General features: G+C 34.2%; 1 protein-coding gene across 1 annotated transcript in view; it reads left to right on the forward strand.

Moving 5' to 3' along the window:
- The window catches only part of EYS (eyes shut homolog), a 1660061-nt gene that overhangs the window by 260497 nt on the left and 1377537 nt on the right, over positions 1-22027 (forward strand).

The following is a 22027-nucleotide window of genomic DNA, read 5'->3' on the forward strand; positions in this document are numbered from 1 at the left end:
CTAATTCACAGTTAATTTTCCTACATGTTTTGAAAAATAGTTAAATTGGGTTTTTATGAATCTGTAGCATAAAGAATGCATCTGTGGCAGAAATACTGAAAGGGGTGAGAAGGGTTTTGGACTTCTCGCTATCACACCTTTCCTATATCCAAGCAATCACTTTCAAGTGAAATCTTTTGACTGTGTTCCTTATTCTCATTTCTAATTGTTTGTTTCAAGATAATGAAGTGAAGACATTTATATTTCTTTCTGCTCTGTCCCCAACTCTCCCAAATTTCAGGTGAAGGAAAGATTTCTATTCCTTTCTCTTTTTAAAATTTGTTTTTTAATTTACTTATTTTTTAACATCTTTATTGGACTATAATTATTTTACAATGGTGTGTTAGTTTCTGTTGTATAACAAAGTGAATCAGCTATACATATGCATATATCCCCATATCTCCTCCCTCTTGCGTATCCCTCCCACCCTCCCTATCCCACCCCTCTAGGTGGTCACAAAGCAGCAAGCAGATCTCCCTGTATATGCATCTGCTTACCACTAGCTATCTATTTGATATTTGGTAGCGTATATATGTCCATGCCATTCTCTCACTTCATCCCAGCTTACTCTTTCCCCTTCCTATGTCCTCAAGTCCATTCTCTACATCTGTGTCATTATTCCTGTTCTGCTCCTAGGTTCTCCAAAAAAAAAAAAAAATATATATATATATATATATATATATATATATATATATATATATATATATATATATACATTTTTTTTTAGATCCTATGTATATATGTGTGTTAGCATACAGTATTTGTTTTTCTCTTTCTGACTTACTTCACTCAGTATGACAGACTCTAGGTCCATCCACATCACTACAAATAAGTCAATTTCATTTCTTTTTATGGCTGAGTGATATGCCATTGTATATATGTGCCACATATTCTTCATCCATTCATCTGTCAATGGACTCTTAAGTTGCTTCCATGCCCTGGCTATTGTAAATGGAGCTGCAATGAACATTGTGATAAATGACTCTTTTTCAATTATGCTTTTCTCAGGGTATATGCCCTGTAGAGGGATGGTTGGGTCATACAGTAGTTCTATTTTTCATTTTTTAAGGAACCTTCATATTATTCTCCATAGTGGCTCTATCAACTTACATTCCCACCATCAGTGCAAGAGTTCCCTTTTCTCCACATGCTCTCCAGCATTTATTGTTTGTAGATTTTTTGATGATGGTCATTCTGACTGGTGTGAGGTGATACCTCATTGTAGTTTTGACTTGAATTTCTCTAATGATAAGTGATAGTGAGTATCATTTCATATGTTTGTTGGCAATCTGTATAGCTTATTTGCAGAAATGTCTATTTAGATCTTCTGCCCATTTTTGGATTGAGTTGCTTGTTATTTGATATTGAGCTGCATGAGCTGCTTGTATATTTTGGAGATTAATCCTTTGTCAGTTGCTTCTTTTGCAAATATTTTCTCCATTCTGAGGGTTGTCTTTTCGTCTTGTTTATGGTTTCTTTTGCTGTAAAAAACTTTTTAAGTTTCTTTATGTCACATTTGTTTATTTTTCTTTTTACTTCCATTTATCTAGGAGGTGGGTCAAAAAAGATCATGATGTGATTTATGTCATAGAGTGTCCTGCTTATGTTTTCCTCTAAGAGTTTTATAGTGTCTGGCCTTATATTTAGGTCTTTAATACACTTTGAGTTTATTTTTGTGTATGGTGTTATGGAGTGTTCTAATTTCATTCTTTTACATGTAGCTATCCGGTTTTCCCAGCACCACTTATTGAAGAGGCTGTCTTTTCTCCACTGTACATTTTTGCCTCTCTAATCAAAGATAAGGTGACCATATGTGCATGGGCTTATCTCTGGGCTTTCTTTTCTGTTCCATTGATCTATATTTCTGTTTTTGTCCTAGTACCATACTTTCTTGATTAATGTAGCTTTGTAGTATAGTCTGAAGTCAGGGAACCTTATTCTTCCAGTTCCATTTTTTTTTCTCAAGATTGCTTTGGGTATACAGAGTGTTTTGTGTCCATAAAAATTATGAAATTTTTTGTTCTAGTTCTGTGAAAATGCCATTGGTAGTTTGATAAGGATTGCATTGAATCTGTAGATTGCTTTTGATAGTATAGGCATATTCACAATGCTGATTCTTCCAATCCAAGAACATGGTATATCTCTCCATCTGTTAGTATCATCTTTAATTTCTTTCATCAGTGTCTTATAATTTTCTGCATTCAGGGTTTTTTTTTAAACATATTTATTGGAGTTTAATTGCTTTACAATGGTGTGTTAGTTTCTACTTTATAACAAAGTGAATCAGCTATACATATACATATATCCCCATATCTCCTCCCTCTTCCATCACCCTCTCACCCTCCCTATCCCACCCTCTAGGTGGTCAAAAAGCACTAAGCTAATCTCCCTGTGCTATGCAGCTGCTTCCCACGAGTTATCTATTTTACATTTGGTAGAATATATTAGTCCATGCCACTCTCTCACTTCATCCCAGCTTAATCTGCCCCCTCCCCGTGTTGTCAATTCCATTCTCTAAATCTGCATCATTATTCCTGTACTGCCCCTAGGTTCTTCAGAATCATTTCTTTTTTTTTTTTTTTTACATTCCATATATATGTGTTAGCATATGGTATTTGTTTTTCTCTTTCTGACTTACTTCACTCTGTATGAGAGACTCTAGGTCCATCCAACTCACTACAAATAAGTCAATTTCATTTCTATTCATGGCTCAGTAATATCTCATTGTATATATGTGCCACATCTTCTTTATCTATTCATCTGTCAATGGACACTTAGGTTGGCTGAGGGTTTGTCACATATGGCCTTAAATATGTTGAGGTAAGTTCCCTCTATGCCCACTTTCTGGAGAGTTTTTATCATAAATTGGTTTTGAATTTAGTCAAAAGCTTTTACTGCATCTATTGAGATGATCATATGGTTTTTATCTTTCAATTTGTTAATATGGTTTTTCACACTGATTAATTTGGTATATTGAAGAATCCTTGCATTCCTGGGATAAACCACACTTTTCCATGGTGTATGATCCTTTTAATGTGCTGTTGGATTCTGTTTGCTAGTATTTTCTTGAGGATTTTTGAATCTATGTTCATCAGTGATATTGGCCTGTAGTTTTCTTTCTTTGTGATATCTTTGTCTCGTTTTGGTATCCGGGTGATGATGGCCTTGTAGAATGAGTTTGGGTGTGTTGCTCCCTCTGCTATATTTTGGAAGAGTTTGAGAAGGATAGGTGCTAGCTCTTCTCTAAATGTTTGATAGAATTCACCTGTGAAACTGTCTGGTCCTGGGATTTTGTTTGTTGGAAGATTTTTAATCACAGTTTCAATTTCAGTGCTTGGGTTTGGTCTCTTAATATTTTCTATTTCTTCCTGATTCAGTCTCAGAAGGTTGTGCTTTTCCAAAAATTTGTCCATTTCTCTCAGGTTGTTCATTTTATTGGCATATAGTTGCTGGTAGTAATCTTTCATGATCCTTTGTATTGCTGCAGTGTCAGTTGTTACTTCTCCTTTCTCATTTCTAATTCTGTTGATTTGAGTCTTTTCCCTTTTTTTCATGATGAGTCTGGTTAATGGTTTATCAATTTATTTATCTTCTTAAAGAATCAGCTTTTAATTTTGTTGATCTTTGCTATTGTTTCCTTCGTTTCTTTTCCTTTTATTTCTGATCTGATTTTTATGGTCTCTCCTTCTGCTATCATTGGGGTTCTTTTTTGTTGTTGTTGTTGTTTTGTTTTTGCGGTATGCGGGCCTCTCACTGTTGTGGCCTCTCCCATTGCAGAGCACAGGCTCCAGACATGCAGGCTCAGTGGCCATGGTGCACGGGCCCAGCCACTCCATGGCATGTGGGATCTTCCCGGACCGGGGCACAAACCTGTGTCCCCTGCATCGGCAGGAAGACTCTCAACCACTGTGCCACTAGGGAAGCCCTTTGGGGTTTTTATTTTTGTTCTTCTTTCTCTAATTGCTTTAGGTGTAAGTTTGTGTAGTTTATTTGAGGTGTTTCTTGTTTCTTGAGGTAGGATTGTATTGCTATAAACTTGCTCTTAAAACTGCTTTTGCTGCACCCATAGGTTTTGGGTCGCCGTGTTTTCATTGTCATTTGTTTCTAGGTATTTTTTGATTTGGTTTTTGATTTCTTTATTGATCTCTTATTTATTTAGTACTGCATTGTTTAGTCTCCATAGATTTGAATTTTTACCGTTTTTTTTTTCTGTTTTTATATCTAGTCTCATAGGTTTGTGGTTGGAAAAGATACTTGAAATGATTTCATTATTCTTAAATTTAACAAGGCTTGATTTGTGACCCAAGATATGATCTAACATGGAGAATGTTCCATGAGTTCTTGAGAAGAAGGTGTATCCTGTTATTTTTGGATGGAATGTCCTATAAATATCAATTAAGTCCATCTTGTTTAATGTATCATTTAGATCTTGTGTTTCCTTATTTATTTTAATTCTGGATGATCTGTCCACTGGTGAAAGTGGGTGTTAAAATCCTCTACTATTATTGCATTACTATCAATTTCCCATTTTATGGCTGTTAGCATTTGCCTTATGTATTGAGGTGCTCCTATATTGGGTGCATAAATATTTACACTTGTTATTTCTTCACCCTACCCAACAGCAGAGAGGCTGCCTAAAATAATAAGCTCTCAGACTCCCCAAGACACACCACCGGTTGCACTCTTACCAACCAGAAAGACAAAATCCAGCCTTATCCACCAGAACACAGACACTAGTCCCCTCCATCAGGAAGCCTACACAACCCACTCAACAAAACTATCTCACTGGGGGCACACACCAAAAACAATGGGAACTACCTACGTGCAGCCTGTGAAATGAGAACCCAAACACAGTAAGTTAAGCAAAATGAGAAGACAGAGAAATATGCAGCAGTTGAAGGAGTGAGGTAAAAACCCACCAGACCAACAAATGAAGAGGAAATAGGGAGTCTACCTGAAAAAGATTCAGAGTAATAATAGGAAAGATGATCCAAATCTTGGAAATAGAATGGAGAAAATACAAGAAACTTTCAACAAGGACCTAGAAGAACTAAAGAGCAAACAAACAGTGATGAACAGCACAATAAATGAAATTTAAAATTCTCTAAAAGGAATCAATAGCAGAATAACTGAGGCAGAAGAATGAATAAGTGACATGGAAGATAAAGTAGTGGAAATAACTACCACAGAGCAGAATAATGAAAAAAGAATGAAAAGAATTCAGGACAGTTTCAGAGATCTCTGGGACATTAAACACACCAACATTTGTATTATAGGGGTCCCTGAAGTATAGGAGGAAAAAAGGGGACTGAGAAAATATTTGAAGAGATTATAGTTGAAAATTTCCCTAATATAAGAAAGGAAATATTCCATCAAGTCCAGGAAGCACAGAGAGTTCCATACAGGATAAATCCAAGGAGAGACATGCCAAGAAACTTATTAATCAAACTTCCAAAAATTAAATACAAAGAAAAAATATTAAAAGCAGCAGGGGAAAAACAACAAATAACATACAAGTGATCCCCATAAGGTTAACAGCTGATCTTTCAGCAGGAACTCTGCAAGCCAGAAGGGAGTGACAGTACATATTTAAAGTGATGAAAGGGAAAAAACCTACAACCAAGGTTACTCTACCCAGCAAGTATGTCATTCAGCTTCTACAGAGAAATTAAAACCTTTACAGGCAAGCAAAAGCTAAGAGAATTCAGCACCACCAAACCTGCTTTACAACAGATGCTAAAGGAGTTTCTCTAGGCAGGAAACACAAGAGAAGGAGAAGACCTACAATAACAACCCAAGACAATTAAGAAAATGGTAATAGGAACATTCATATTGATAACTACCTTAAATGTAAATGGATTAAATGCTCCAACCAAAAGACATAGACTGGCTGAATGGATACAAAAACAAGACCCATATATATACTGTCTACGAGAGACCCACTTCAGACCTAGAGACACATACAGAGTGAAAGTGAGGGAATGCAAAAAAAGTATTCCATGCAGATGGAAATCAAAAGAAAGCTGGAGTAGCAATTCTCATATCAGACAAAATACATTTTAAAATAAAGTTTCTTACAAGAAACAAAGAAGGCACTACCTAATGATCAAGGCATCAATCCAGGAAGATATAACAATCCTAAATATTTATGAACCCAACATAGGAGCACCTCAATACATAAGGCAAATCCTTTCTCTTCTAAAGATTAAAAGCAAGGAAAATAAATACAATTCCATATTTGGCAAAACTAGGATATCTGCAATATCAAACTACAACACAAGTAAGCAGAGAATAGAGAGAGCTTGTGAAAGCATAAGCCAAGAAAGGACCTACAAAAGCAGATACCAATGAGAAGCAATTGGATTTCCCTAGAAAAATTCAGGAAAGGCTTGGTAATAAATAGTGCTTATGGGTGCTGAAAACAAAGGGTGGTTTGAAAATGTGTTTAATATATATTTTTTTAATTTCAAGTTTCACTGGAGTTGATTTAGTCAGAAGGATGTCCCTTCCCCACACATAAAAGACTAGAGGTACAGGAATTTAGCCAAAAATGACAACAACTTTTTTTTTTAGTTGTTTTTAAATAAATATTTTTTTAAATTTTATTGTGATATAATTGACTTACAAGGATTCCACATATTTAATAAATATATTTTGATGAGTTTGGACATATGCATGCACTGTTGATACCATCACTAGAACCAAGGTACTAAACATCTATCACATCCAAAAATTTTGTTTCATTATTTTGCATTTTTTTCTTTTTCATGTAAGGAAAAATAACATAAGTTTTATCTTCTTTACATATTTTACAGTGCACAACACTGTCTTGTTAACTAGAGGTATTATGTTGTACAGCAAATTTCTAGAACTTGTTTATCAGGCTAACTGAAACTTTATACACATTAAAAAAAAAATTACATTTCCACCTTCCCCCAGCCCCTGGTAACCACCCTTCCATTCTCTCTTACTACCAGTTTAAATATTTTAGAACCTCACAGAAGTGATATCATATAGTATTTGTCCTTTTGTGACTGGCTTATCTCACTTAACATAATCTCCTCTAGGTTCATTTATGTTTAGGCAAATGGCAGGATTTCCTTCTTTTGTAAGGCTGATAATATTCCATTGTATGTATATTTTCTTCATCTATTCATGTGTAGATTGACATTTGAGTTGTTTTCATATCGTGGATATTATGAATAATGCTGCAATTAACAGAGGGGTGCAGATAATCTTTGAGACCCTGATTTCAATTCTCTTGGCTATATACCAAAGAGTGGAATTGCTCTGGTAGTTCTATTTTTAATTTTTGGTGGAAACTCTATACTGTTTTCTATAGTGGCTGTACCATACTACATTCGCACAAACAGTATATAAGGTTTTCAATATCTCCACATGCTCGCCAAGTCTTGTTATCCACACTTTTTCTTTTTCTTCAAATAAATAACTACCATAACAACTGTGAGGTGATAACTCACTGTGGTTTTGATCTGCATTTCCCTGATAATTAGTGATGTTGAGCACATTTTATATGCCTCCTGGCCATTTGTATGGCTTTTTTGGAGTAATGTCTATTCAATTCCCTTGCTCATTTTTAATTGGATGTTTTTTATGTTCATTGGTAGGCAATACTTAGATATTTTGGATATCAGTCCCTTGTCTTATATATGGTTTACAAATATTTTCTCTCAAACTGTTGGTTGCCTGTTTGCTTTGTTGCTTGTTTCCTTTGCTGCACAGAGCTTTTTAGTTTGATGTAATCTCACTTGTCTATTTTTGATATTGTTGCCTGTGCTTTTGGTGTCAAATTCAAGAAACCAATATCAAGACCAACATCAAGAATTTTCCTCTTAACGTTTACTTTGAGAATTTTTATAGTTTTTGATCTTACATTTAAATCATTAATACATTTTGAATTGTTTTTTGTGTCTGTTAGGAGATACGGATCCAATTTCATTCTTTTGCATGTGGATACACAGTTTTCTCAACACTATCTGTTGAAGAGACTATTCTTTCCCCATGTTGTATTCTTAGTGCTCTGTCGAAAATCAGTTGAGTATATAATAATAAACATTTCTGAGCTCTCTGTTCAGTTCCATTGGTCAAAATGTCTATTGTTATGCCAGGACCATACCATTTTTGTGTGTGTGTGTGTGGTACTCAGGCCTCTCACTATTGTGGTCACTCCCATTGCAGAGCACAGGCTCCGGACACGCAGGCTCAGTGGCCATGGCTCACGGGCCCAGCCTCTCTGCAGCATGTGGGATCTTCCTGGACCAGAGCATGGACCCGTGTCCCCTGCCTCAGCAGGCAGACTCTCAACCACTGCACCATCAGGGAAGCCCAGGACCATACCATTTTATTTGCTATAGCTTTGTGATATATTTTGGAATCAAGAAGTATGCTGCCTCCAGTTTTGTTCTTTTTTCTCAAAATTGCTTTTGTTATTTGGTGTATTTTATGCTTCCACATGAATGTTAGGAATTTCTTCTCTTCTCTTCTATTTCTTCTATGTTTTCTTCACTTCTATTTTTCTATTGCTTTTCTATTTCTGTAAAAATGCCATTGTGATATTGATAGGGATTGCACTGAATCTGTAGATTACTTTGGGTACTATGGACATTTAAACCATATTAATTCTTCCAATCCATGAACAAAGACGTTTTTCCATTGATTTGTGTGTGCTTTTATTTCATTAACATTTTATAGTTTTCAGTGTACAAGTCACTTAACTCCTTGCTGAAGTTTATTCTGAGAATTTTATTCTTGCTATTGTAAATATAATTTTTTTCTTAATTTCCTTTTGGATAATTCCTTGTTAGTATATAGAAACACAGCTGATTTGTGTATGTTGATTTTATATCCTGCAACTTTGTTGAATTTTTTTATTAGTTTAAACAGTTTGTTTTTGTTGTTGGCTGTGAAGTCTGTAGGGTTTTTGATATGTAAGCTCATGTCATCTGCAATTTGAATGCAAACACAAAGGAGCTGAAACAGAGGCATTAAGTAATATGACATACCTAGAGCTCTCTTCATGTATCCATATCCAGAATACCCTGTCAAGGCGTTAGATAACACTTACCTAAAGAAACTGAAAAAGTTAAGAATAAAAAGGTCGACAGATTTAGATAGTAGAGGTCTCATATAAAAAGAAGTTTGGCTATTCTAGCTAGCTGTAATAAAGCTCAACAATTAATAAATTTTTCACACTCACAGAGTTCTTTCAAAAGACTTTTTAATACCTTATAATTCAATTGAAGAAAGAGGCAAGGGTCATGTGGCATGTGAGGAGGATTTCCAACATGAAGGGGGGAGCCCAAAATAGGGAGCTAAAGAGAACTCAAGTTTACAAGGAATATTCAGTGAGATCTCCCTACTCTTTTTTTTTTTTTTTTTTTTTTTTTTTGTGGTATTCAGGCCTCTCACTGTTGTGGCCTCTCCCGTTGCAAAGCACAGCCTCCAGATGCGCAGGCTCAGTGGCCATGGCTCATGGGCCCAGCCACTCTGTGGCATGTGGGATCTTCCTGGACCGGGACATGAACCCGTGTCCCCTGCATCGGCAGGTGGACTCTCAACCACTGCGCCACCAGGGAAGCCCGAGATCTCCCTACTCTTTAAAATACAAATGAAAATAATAACAAATATTAACAACAACAGTAACTCTCCCCAGGACATTTAAAAGTTTCCTGGTTGCCAGCTTCGTATTTGGGATTCAGAATGCTCAATAGGTAAGCTCCTTCTACATCTAGTTTGTCAAGAGTTTTTATCATGAATTCATGTTGAATTTTGTCAGATGCTTTCTTTGCATCTACTGACATGATCATGTGATTTTTCTACCCTCCATTCTGTTAAAATGATGTATTAACAGATTGATTTATGTATGTGGAACCATTCTTGTATCCTAGGGATGAATCTCATTTGATCATTGTGTATGATTCTCCTAATGTGCTGTAGAAAACAGTTTCATTTTGGATTTTCACATCTATGCTCATTACGAGTATTGGCCTGTAGTTTTTCTTTTCTTGTAGTGTCTTTCTCTGGCTTTGGTTTCAGGGTAATACTGGCTTCATAAAATGAGTTTGGAAGTATTTTCTTCTCTTCTATTTTTTAGAAGCAGTTGAGGAGGATTGACATTAATTCTTCTTGAAAAGTTTGATAGAAGCTATCTGGTCCTGAACTTTTCTTTATTCTGAAGTATTAATTACTGATTCAATCTCCTTACTCACTTTTGGTTTGCTCAGATTTTCTATTTCTTCATGAATCAGTCTTCATAGGTTGTGTATTTCCAAGAATGCATACATTTCTCCTAGGTTATCTAAATTGTTGGTTTATAATTGTTCCTAATAATCTCTTATGATGGTTTCTAAAAAATTATTTCTGCAGCATCAGTTCTCTGGGAAACACTACTAAATGAAATAAGCTAGTCACAGAAGGACAAATACTTCATGACTCCACTTATATGAGGTACCTAAATTAGTCAAACGTATAGAAACAAAAAGTAGAATGGTGGTTGTCAAGGGCTATAGAGAGGGGGAATGGAGAAATTGCTGTTCAAAGGTATAAAGTTTCAGTTATGAAAGATGAGTAAGTTCTAGAGAACTATACAACGTTTTTCGTACAGCTAAAGTTACTGTACTGTGCCCTAAAAATTCTGTTAAGGACATAGATATCAAGTTAAGTGTTATTACCACAATAAAAAGTGCTTTATAGACCTTTCAGTGTTGGAATAAAATAATGATGCATTGCTTCTAAATTAGAAATGATTCCATGATGCAAATTCATAAAGGTAGAAAGAGAGCATTGTATTATCTTTATAATACTTCTGTTTTGCAGAAATAAAATTAGAAATGTAAATAGAAATTGTAGTATAGCATACAGTCTTATTTTAAATGGAATAAAAATTTGAGACACATTTTTTTTTTTTTTCAAATCACAGCACACTCCTCTGGAAATATCCAGGCTGTGAACAAATTTCCAGAAATTTTTAAACCCCATCATTTTTCTGTTCCACCAAATAGAGCATATTTGAATTGAATTAAGACAATATTAGTTAACTATTTTTTAAAAAGAAAGTTACCTACAAATGTTGACATTTTGTTATGAAAATCAATCTGCATTCCTATACAAAAGACAAAAACATCAGTGAGCCAAGACATGGCAGCTGAGTCTTGGTTGTCACATAAGACCTACATTTCTTTGATATTAAAAAATAATGTGACTGATGAAGAATTTTTCAATATTTGGATTTATTATTAATTAAATAATTTTTGAAATAAATCTTTGGCGTCTATTGGCACATTTCTCAAATGTTCAGGTGAGCTAAGAAGACATAGTAAATGCAAGAGCTTCTGACTAAGCCAGAGAAACATGTTCTGCTTCCAAACTTTTGTCTATTTTGCTTTATGCAGCTATCCTATCAAGTTAGAGGTCTACATATTAATCAATGGGTTCTTAAAGAGTGAAAATTCAGCTGAAGAAATATTCAGCAATGATGATACAGTTACGTTTGTTAACTGTGGAATGAAATTTTGAGAGAGCAAAGTGGAAAACTTTGGGAGTGAAGGCAGCAGAAGGAGGTTGAAACTGGAAAGAGGAAATCCAAAACATATGGGAACAGGAGTATATGAGAGAATATATGACTTACAGTCATACATTAGGGGCGGAGATCTAGTATTATGAGAATGTGAGGTATAGTTAAATCAGACAAAATTTAAACAGCTGAACCAATCCCAAGAAATAGTGGGTAAGAACTGAATGAGATAGTCTCTCTAATCTTTGACAATTTAATTGTTCTGGAATACAATATAATCAAAAGGAAAGATTAGCTTCTGGAGCAGTCCTATTATTATAATTATTATTACTATTATAATTATTGTTACTATTATTATTATCATTAAAACTTTTCTTCCTCTTCCACAACTAAATCTAATTAGGCATCAAGCCCTGTTAGCTATGTCTCTTTACTATCTCTAATCTCTCTCTTCCTCCCCTCACCATTTTCTCTGCCACTGGCTTAGTTCAAAAAGAAGATAAAACTTAGAATAACTAAAAATCATCAGACTAAAGCTCAGTTGATTTTTCTAACACCCAACCCTTCCATGTTACTCTCTTGCTGAAAATGTTTAAATGTCTTTTTACTGCCTATGAAATACTTAGACATTTCATACAAGAAATCTTCATGATCTGGAAACTTTCTAGTGTCATTTCTTGTTGTATTTATACTCAGTAAAGCAAAGCTTTAACATTACCAAACTCTTGCAGTCCCCACAGTGCAGTGTAGTCTCCAAGCCTTAATGCTTTAGAGCAGCCCTTTGCCCAAAAGTCTTCTCTATTCAGTAGCCTTCCTGGTGATATTCAAAACTTGGCTTAGTTATTACCTTCTTTGAACCTGCCAAGCAGAGTTAAGTTCATTCTTTATTGAAGATGTATCACACTTTATTTTACCTATTTGTTTACCTATCAATCTCTCCTACTAAATAAGCTTCTATACAGGATTTTTTTTTCTTGCTTCATTTTTATCTACAATGCAGTGCCTGTCACATAGTTGACAAATAACTCCCTGTTGAATTAATAACTGAATAAATGGTCTTCATTGAATCTTGTCACTGAAATATCTGAAGACATTCTTGTAAAAATTTTTTAAATGAACAAAGAAAATCAATTAACTTACAAAATAATCATTTTGTAGAGTTAATGACATATAAGGCAGTGCCTACAAAGCTAGCCAAAAAATTAATCCATGAATTTCAGTATGTGTTTCTAACACCCATTTAATCTCAAACTCCCCAGTTGGAAAGAAAGAATTCAGGCCAACATTCTACTGATCTATTTGGCATGCTCAGTAATGGTAATCACTTCAGGGTTTTACCTGGTGAAACCACCTGCTCAATGTCAAATTCGAAAGCTCTGGAGGAAATAATGGTACATGATGGGTGGCAGAGCTGTTGGTGTGGCAGGACAGCCATTCCATTGTCTTTTGATCAGTTCCATTAGAATCAATCACTTACATGTCAGGATAGTAGCTTTGATGAAAGAGTTATGTTAAGGTTTAATCTAGGTAAAGCACAGGTAATAGTGAACTGTCAGTGGAAACACTGAGAGAATGTGGACTGAAATAAAATGAACTTTTCCCTGCAAAGACATAATACCTTTCTACAATTCTAAAGAGGTGATATGACTTTGAATTCCTCAGACCATATAAGGTGTTATGTATAGCACCTTATATACTTAGAAAATCCAGCACACCTGTGCTGTATTGTCCATGTTTCAAGATGTAATTCGTGCACTTATTTTGATTTCTAACCCAGATATCAATTACTCATAGCACCTTCATTGTTCCTGTCTTGAAATGATATAACAAAATAATATTTTATTTTTTTGACTAATGTGACCTTTTTAATTCCTGGTGAACCATAATTTTGGTTGAGGGGTTTATTTCATTTAAATATGGAAAGAAATCACCCTGAAAATTGCTATTTTACTAATCAGTAAAATTATATACCATGATGCAAATCTCAGACTCTGATGTCCATTTTTTAACATTTCAGTTGGATAAAATAATCTGCTCTAGTTATCAAGCAGTGGGAATGCTTAATGAGTATAATTAAACAGTACTTAGTCAAGGGACTATTCAAAAATTATTCCAAGTATTAAAAATCCTCCTACTCTCCTCACCCCTCCTTTGCTCATATACTACTATAATTTAGAAGAGATATGTTAATAATTGCCCAATAACAGGGGCTATAATATGATTGTTAAAATTATTAAACTCATCATTATAAAACTGATCTATATATAATGTCATTGTAGTTATTCAGTAAAAACATTTCTTCAGAGATGATCTACTTTGGAATTAACTATAATAAACCAGTCATTTCAATGTAGAAGATAAAACTATTAAGACACATTTTCTTTCCTTCCTTTCTATTTTTCCTTCTATCATTACTTCTCTCTGCTTTCCTTCCCTCCCTTCCTTCCTTTATTCCTTCCTGCCTCCTTTCCTTTGCATATTTTTCTTTTTTATTCCCTACATTTGTCAATCATTTAAAAACATTTTTCTTCCCTTTTACCTTCCATTACATGGTTTTCTATTTTCTTTTTAAAAATGAAAATGCTTTAGGATTTCTGAAGATAATAAATTATTGAATGATTAATCATGTGATCATACAAGAAAAACATCTATTTAGGTATATCTTTACAGTTGCTGACACTATGAGGTTTGAAAGAAATACAGGGCTGAAACCCCATTTTCCATGAACTTATATACTGTTAAGCAATTAAGACATACAAATGAATAGGTGCAACTTAAAGCAATCTATGATGGACACCAGCTCAGTGACACAAAGTGCAGCTAATATTGAGGCAAGATATATCTTTAGGCAATCTTTCTGATGGGCTAAATGCAAAATAAATGGAAATACTCTGAATGACATCAGATGATAATAATGTGTCTTTTAAAGATGTAAAAGGTCATTCGTGGGGTGGAGCAAAGACCATAATAGTTTCGTCTATTTAACAGTGATATTTAAAAGCCAGAGGGTACAGCAGGTCATGTAATTAACACTCTAAAGAGGTTTTTTTGTATGAATACACTGTGCTTAAAAAATTATCCAGAGGTGTTCTTCTCAATGTGTTTATTGGATTTTAAACAGAAATGTCACTGATAATCACCCTCGTCATTTCACACTGTGTTTAACAATTGAATGCAGAAGGCTGTTATAAGAAATCAAATCAATACTGTTGGTAAAAACATGGCAGCATCAAGCAGACTAAAGTAAGATAGAAAATTAACCACCTTCCTGGGCACCAGTGCAGATAGAGTTAAAAAAGAGTACTCAGATAAAATACTTAGCAAACAACCTTATATAATATTTGAAGATAGACACTGTATTTGTTATGTATTGGTACATAATGAGGTTACCACATATTTAGTGGTTTAAAATGACACACATTCATTGTCTCACAATTTCTGTGGGTAAAAAATCCAGGTACAACTCAAATGAGCCCTAAGTTTAGGGTCTCACTGGATCAAGATATTGATTGGGCTGTGAGCTCATTCGAGGCTCAATTCAGGAAGGATCTGCATCCAACCTCCCTTAGGTGGTTGGTAGCATTCAGTTCCTTACAGGCTGCTCAACTAGGGGCATCAATTCTTTGCTGGCTGTACCTGTTCATGGCCCTCTCCATACAGTGGTTCACATGGCAGCTTGCCTCTCAAAAGCCAGCAGACAAGAGTCATATAACAAGAAGACTGTTACAACCTTACATGGTATCATAACATACATAATATATATAATCACTTGCATCTTCTCATCTTTGCCTTATCACTGGTTCGGAGCCAGTGAGAGGTCCTGTCCATACTCAAGATAAAAGGGATCATACAAGGTTGTGAACACAAGGAGGCAGGGACCATAAAAAACACCTTAGAGTTTACCCACCACAGACATTATAAATCAGTTACAGCAAAACCAAAAGCAAAAAAAAAAAAAAAAATTGCTTGTGTATGAATATTATTAACCCAGGTAAATCACGGGTCTTTATAACCTCTCAGAATTATTGGATACTACATTAAATATTAGTTCTACCAGTTGACTGATTGACCAATGGTTTGCTTTATAATTGCTTATGAATGATTCCCACAATTATCTCTAACATGGATAAAACAGCAAACATGAAGTAATAATAACATTCAACCTGGAGAACCCACAGTCTTCAACTTTACAGTGTCACTTAGTATGGATATGTAAATTGATTGGATAGTGCAATAGGTGGTTTGAAAATAATTTTCAAAATGATTCCACTTCTACATTTATAAAGTTTTTAACCTTGAACCCTAATTTTTCAGCGAGGTAATGCTGATAATTATTTGTCATTCCATTTTGGAACTATATTATACTTGGTAATATTAATGTAATTCTTGGGAGAGAATTAAATATAGAAAAAAAGAAGCATATGGGCATCAAAGATATAAGATGATAAGAAAGGACCTTAAAAATTTTAAGCATAGTTTATGTTTTGTTTGCTTTGCTTTCTTTTGTTTCATTTTTCAGGCTAATGTTACCTATTAACAAATGATACATATGAAAAAGAAAAATAAATTTTGACTGACAAATTACGAACTTCTAGATCTTTAAAAATACTTTTACTACAGAATTTCAGTTTTTTTTCAGGAAAGGTTGGAGAATTATATAGCCATATAAGTTAGAGAAAACTTATAGTGGTACTCCTCCTATTTCCTCTCCCTAAAGAAAGGATAATTTGTGTGATATACTGAATCATTCAGAATTTTCTTAAATATTTTTTCTTGTGATACGGAACACATAATTTTTCTTGGCAGATTGTCTACTTGAGAAAACACTAATGGTTAATAAGCATTCCTTTACATGTTCTCATTTTCATGTATAACTTCCTTAGAATTCTTAGTCTTTTGTCATGTAACACTATTTCTAGACTTCTATTTAATTTGACTGGCCTCCCTGAAATTCCATCTAGATTTTCACAGTTCCATGTAAACTTGTAAGTAGACACCGTATTCATTCTGCATGAGATCTGGAGCAAAATAATCAGTTGACACTATCACTTTCGTTTTTATTAATATAGCCTAATATTACATAATGCTTTTAAGCAGCTATGCTGCATTTCATTTCATATTGTATTTTTGTCAACCAAAACTTTCTTTTATTTTTTTTCACATAAACTGTTACTAGTCCAGATATTCCCATTTTATGTAATTGGTATATGGATACTTCAAAGTCAAATTATTATTCACCTATAAACTTCAATCTGCTGGTTCATTATCCTGCCTTGCTTAGATTTTCCAGCTCAGCTGTTCTCTAGCACATTAGCTTCTCCAGGGTGACAAAAGATGCTAGCAGCTGTGTCCTGCCTCCTTTATTGCCCTGTATATTGCAGACAATTACTAAATACCTACTGGTTCAATAGAAACTGAAGGTCTGTCTGGTCAATGACATGTGAGGGGAAATTTGCAGAGTATAGAGTTAGAAAGAAAATTAATACTGATGACATTGTTGAGCTACAAGATCCTTAAACCCTGAACTTACCTAACTTTGTAATTTCATTTTCGTGAGGTGATTTATTTCTTTAATATTTATGCCAGTTAGCAATGAGTTTTATGTTACTTCCAGCTAAAGCAAAAAAAAAAAAAAGTTATAAATGACTGAACCCACACTATATAATAAGAATTATACAGACTATACCATAGAAGTTATATTAATTTTCTATTCTTGTGTAACAAATTGTCACAATGTTAGCAGCTTAAAACCACACAAACTTACTATGTCACAGTTTCTGTGACTCAGGAGTCCAGACATAGGTTAGCTAGGCTCTCTCCTCAGGGTCTCACAAACTGCACTCACAGCATGTGAGCTAGGGGTACAATCTCATCTGAGACTCAAGGTACTCTTTGAAGAATTCCCTTACTTATGATTGTAAGACTGAAGTCCCCATTATCTTGCTGGCTGTCATGTAGAAACTACTCTCAGCTCTGAGAGCCTGCCTTCCTAACCACATGACCTCCTCCACAGTGCTTCCCACAACATGGAGGCTAACTTCCTCAAGGCCAACAGGAAAATCTCTTCTGATATTGACATGTCCACCCAGCGTATGTCCTTAACTCAAAGTCAAATGATTACGGACCTTATTTATATCTTCAAAATTATTTCCTAATTGCCATATATAAGCTAATAATGTGGTATTCTACATATTTATAGGTCCTCTTGGCTCTCAATGGAAGGTATTATACAGGGTGTGAATGCTTGGAGATGGATATCTTAGAGCCATTTTAGAATGCTACCTATCACAAGAGTTATTTTGAGCATACTTTTGTTAACCTTGTTCACAAAGGTGTGAAAATGAGTTGTTATAATTTTACTCCTAAGGAAATTTAGTCCTTATATGTTATGGTAAGGCATACAACTGGCTACCAAAAGAATGCTTTTCTTTATTTAATGCTGAAGCAATATGAGATACTCTAAATACTCTATTTTGTGATGATTCGTGTTCTACTAAGTGTATCCTTTACTGCATGTGTTATATGTGACATGTTTGGTTAAGCAGAGAAATTTCCCATATAAGGTCTTATCTGAAAGTGTCTTCCCACTGGGCAGAATGGTAGATAAATTGTTACAGTCAATATTTCCTACTTATCACAGCTCATGGATTAACTACTAATTGTGTACTGTCAATACTGAATAGGCTATGCTAGTAATTTGCTTTCATTGCCTTTTGATTTTTTCCTTGAACTCCATCCCAAAAGACTTAGGTAGATAGAAAGTAACCTAAAAAGACACATGTCTTGGAATACTGACATTAACCAGAGATCCCTCTTTTGAGCAAATTCACGGATTAAAAATGAATTATAAAATGTTGGCTTTCAATGGAAATCAAAAAGAGACTATGCAATCAACACAAAGAGGAAGTATATGTAGTGTGTTTTATAGTTGTTCATGGTATAAGATTTGGCAATATGAACAAGTCATTACACTAAAATATATAATCCAGAGACTTTAGAAAAATGTTTAATATTTAATGACTCTTTCTGTCTTTGTTAGATTAATAGTATAAACTGGAAAAACATCTTAAATTCTTATACTAACATACTGATCTAAAATCTTGCCATAGTTTATAGAGTTTATTGCCTAAAACATGGCAATATTTTTCACAATGCTTAAATAAGCTAGTAGACTCAGAACATTATAAATATGCTGTATACAAATTTGAAAATAGGAATTTCATTTTCTTCCAAATTATAATGTGATCAATTCTTCAAACTTCCTTCCAAAATACTCTACCATGAACATGATGGGAAAAAATGTAACTACATCTAAATGTCTTTTTGAAACATGGAGTAAAATGGTTAGTATGTCTCCAGAATGGTAAAGAGGAGAATAATCTTTCTCAATAAAGTTGTTAGTGTAAACTACATCCTTCCTTGTGAATGGTCACATAAAGTAGATTGTTGCTTAGTAAATGCTAAAACAGCAGCAAAGTGTCTGTTACATGAAATCTAAAATCACAGTAAGATATTTATCAGTAGTTTAATGAATAGCATTAACAATTTCATAAAGACAATTTATTCTTTACTATTATGTAACTACTATTATAATATTTAGATATCTTATTTTATAGTTGAATTATTAAAGCAAAGGAAAAAAAAATTCAAAAGGACCTAAGTAAGTATACTATTCATTTTACTAGATATATTAGTCTACTCAGGCTGCCATAACAAAACGTTGTCAGCTGGGTAGATTAAACAACTACCCAGTTTAGGTTTTCACAGTTCTGGAGGCTGGAAGTCCAAGATCAAGTTGCCAGCAGGTGGGTTTCCTCTGAGACCTCTCTCCTCAGCTTACAGATGGTCCTTCTCTTGCTGCCTTGTCACATGGTCCCTCCCTCTGTGCATACAGCCCTCCTCTCTTTTCTCTCTGTGTATGTCCTAATGTCCTTTTCTTACAAGAACTCCAGACAAAATGGATTAGGGTCTGTCCCAATAGCTTCCTTTTAACTTAATTACCTCTTTAAAGGCCCTACTGCCAAATACAGTAGCATTCTGGCATAGCTGGCAGTTAGGGTTTCAACATATAATTTTGGAGGACACAACAGTAGGTGTGAAAAGTATGAAGACAAGTGATAAACATTTTTTTTTCTTATGTAGGCATTTATCAAACATGTTGTGTAGAGAAATACATACCTATGTTTTCATGGAAAATTTAACTACAGTTTGTAAACTAAGAAACACACTGCCAGGTAAATTTTAGAACTAAGAGGAAATCAATAAGAAAATAAGAAATATCTAGGAAGCAAAAAAGGTAGAATACCTCATACTAACACTTATGGAACACAGTGAAAGAGGTTCTCACACAAAACTCTTAAATGATGACACCATTTTAGAACACAGAGAAAACAAATCTCCAAACTTACCTTGAGAAATTAAACAATGACACCATTTTAGAACACAAAGGAAAAAAACGTTAAACTTACGCTGAGAAATTAAAAGAAAAAGTCATTACAGAGAATTAATAAAAATAAAATTTAAGTTAATAAATAGAACCCCTCAAATAATAGAAAGGGTAAATATTTTCAGAACCCTTTTCTTTAAAAGACCTATCAGATAGACAAATTCCTTGGGAATCTGATTTTAAAAAGGAAAAAATATAAAATTTGATCAGCATAGGAATATGAAGATAGACTGGCACATAGAAACAGGAAATAAAAAGAACACTGCTTAGAACAAATTTGATAACCTAAAGAAATAGATGATTTCCTAGCAAAATATCATAATTGATGTACAAATTACTAGAAAAATTAGGGTAATAATTCAAGAACTTACACTATTTGATAGTCTCATAACAAGTACTCATTGAGAAAGTGTATAAAAGGCATTTAGCATTGTGCCCAGTGCATAAAAAACACTCAATTAGTATTTACTATTATCTTTGGAAAATATGAGAAAAAATGACCAGCATATTTCCATGACTTATTCATATCATGTTATCACGTATCTCTCATTTTCCCTTGTGATACTCTAAATACTATTTATTTCTAAATGTAAGAAATTAATTTTCAGTGGAGTAACTTTAATTTTGTCCTTTTGTTTTTTATGTCAATGGCTTTATTTTGGACGTAGACACGTGCTTTTCTTATTAATAGTCCAAACATGGACTGAAGAGCTCTATCTTTTAAATAAAGGTCAGAAAGTATTTATTTTTCAAATGGTTACTTGTGTTATGTGCTGAACTCGACAAAATAGGGGCTTAACTGCTTTTTAAAAGTCCTAAAATAAGGAAACAGAGATAGTTAAAACAGTCAAAACTTTTCCCCTATCAACTTATAGGTTTAATTTGGGAAGTCAGAGAAAAGTTTAAATTGAATTCCAAATCATTAAATTATTATGATATTCTAGGATATAAAGAGAAAGAAATATGGAAAACAAATGTGAATCAAACTATACTAATGGAAAAGAGTAACCAAATAGAAACAAAAACATTTAAACCTAGTAGCACGGGAATTCAGTTGCATCTTCCTTTATGGAATAGGTGTGTTCCAGTTATTTTGGTTATTAATTTCTTAATTTCTTCTGACATTGGTTATGAAATCAGAGATGATTTCCTGCAGAGAATAACTCCTATTAGACAAATTTGGGAAATCTGGCAAGAAAGACCAAGCAGTGATGAATACTCAAGAGCAAGCTGTATTAAGGAATACCGGCAATGCAAACCTTCCTGGGAGGTGTTACTCACTTAATTGTTAGATTTTCATTTATGCAAGTTTGAATACTTTGCCATGACATACTGATGGTAAAATTTCCCTTTAGGTATCATCTAATCCCTGAATTGTCACTTACACTAATTAGGTTATCTTACCAAATGCACATACCAGTATTTTCTAACATGGTTGTTTTTAACCACTGTTTTCTTGAGACCAAGAAATTCCATAGCAGAAGTCACAAACTGTTTTCTCTCAGGCCAGAACTAGATAAAGGTTGTAATATGTATGATATAGATATTAAGATAAGATGTAAAGTTGGAACTGGTAGTAAGAAAAAGCTGAAGGTCTCTGGATGTTCTGGAGCTTTGGAACGTTCAGTTCATGTTTCTAGATAACAATATTTAGCAGGCATGGTGGCAGGTGGGGGGGGGCATAGGGTTCCTTTTAGACAGGACACAGTCTCGCCAATTTGATACAGATTCACCAATTATTTGGCTCACCCCATTTCACTCATTTTTATTAACTGGGCACTATGGGCATTTGAAGTTGTGACCCCTATTTTAATCTAATGCTGAAGAACTCACTGCTGTACAATACTTTTAAAAGGATGTAAAGAACGTTCTACTTAAACCTTGATAACTGTGTATTGCTTTGCTGATCATTTACTGACTGCTTGTTATGAGTAGATTTTGTGCCATGCACTAGCAATAAGGAGAATGATAAGTGACACACTTCCTCTGGCCTAGAGGAGTTCGTAATG

The sequence above is a fragment of the Phocoena phocoena genome, chromosome 12 (assembly GCF_963924675.1).
Source record: "Phocoena phocoena chromosome 12, mPhoPho1.1, whole genome shotgun sequence".
Lineage (NCBI taxonomy): Eukaryota > Metazoa > Chordata > Mammalia > Artiodactyla > Phocoenidae > Phocoena > Phocoena phocoena.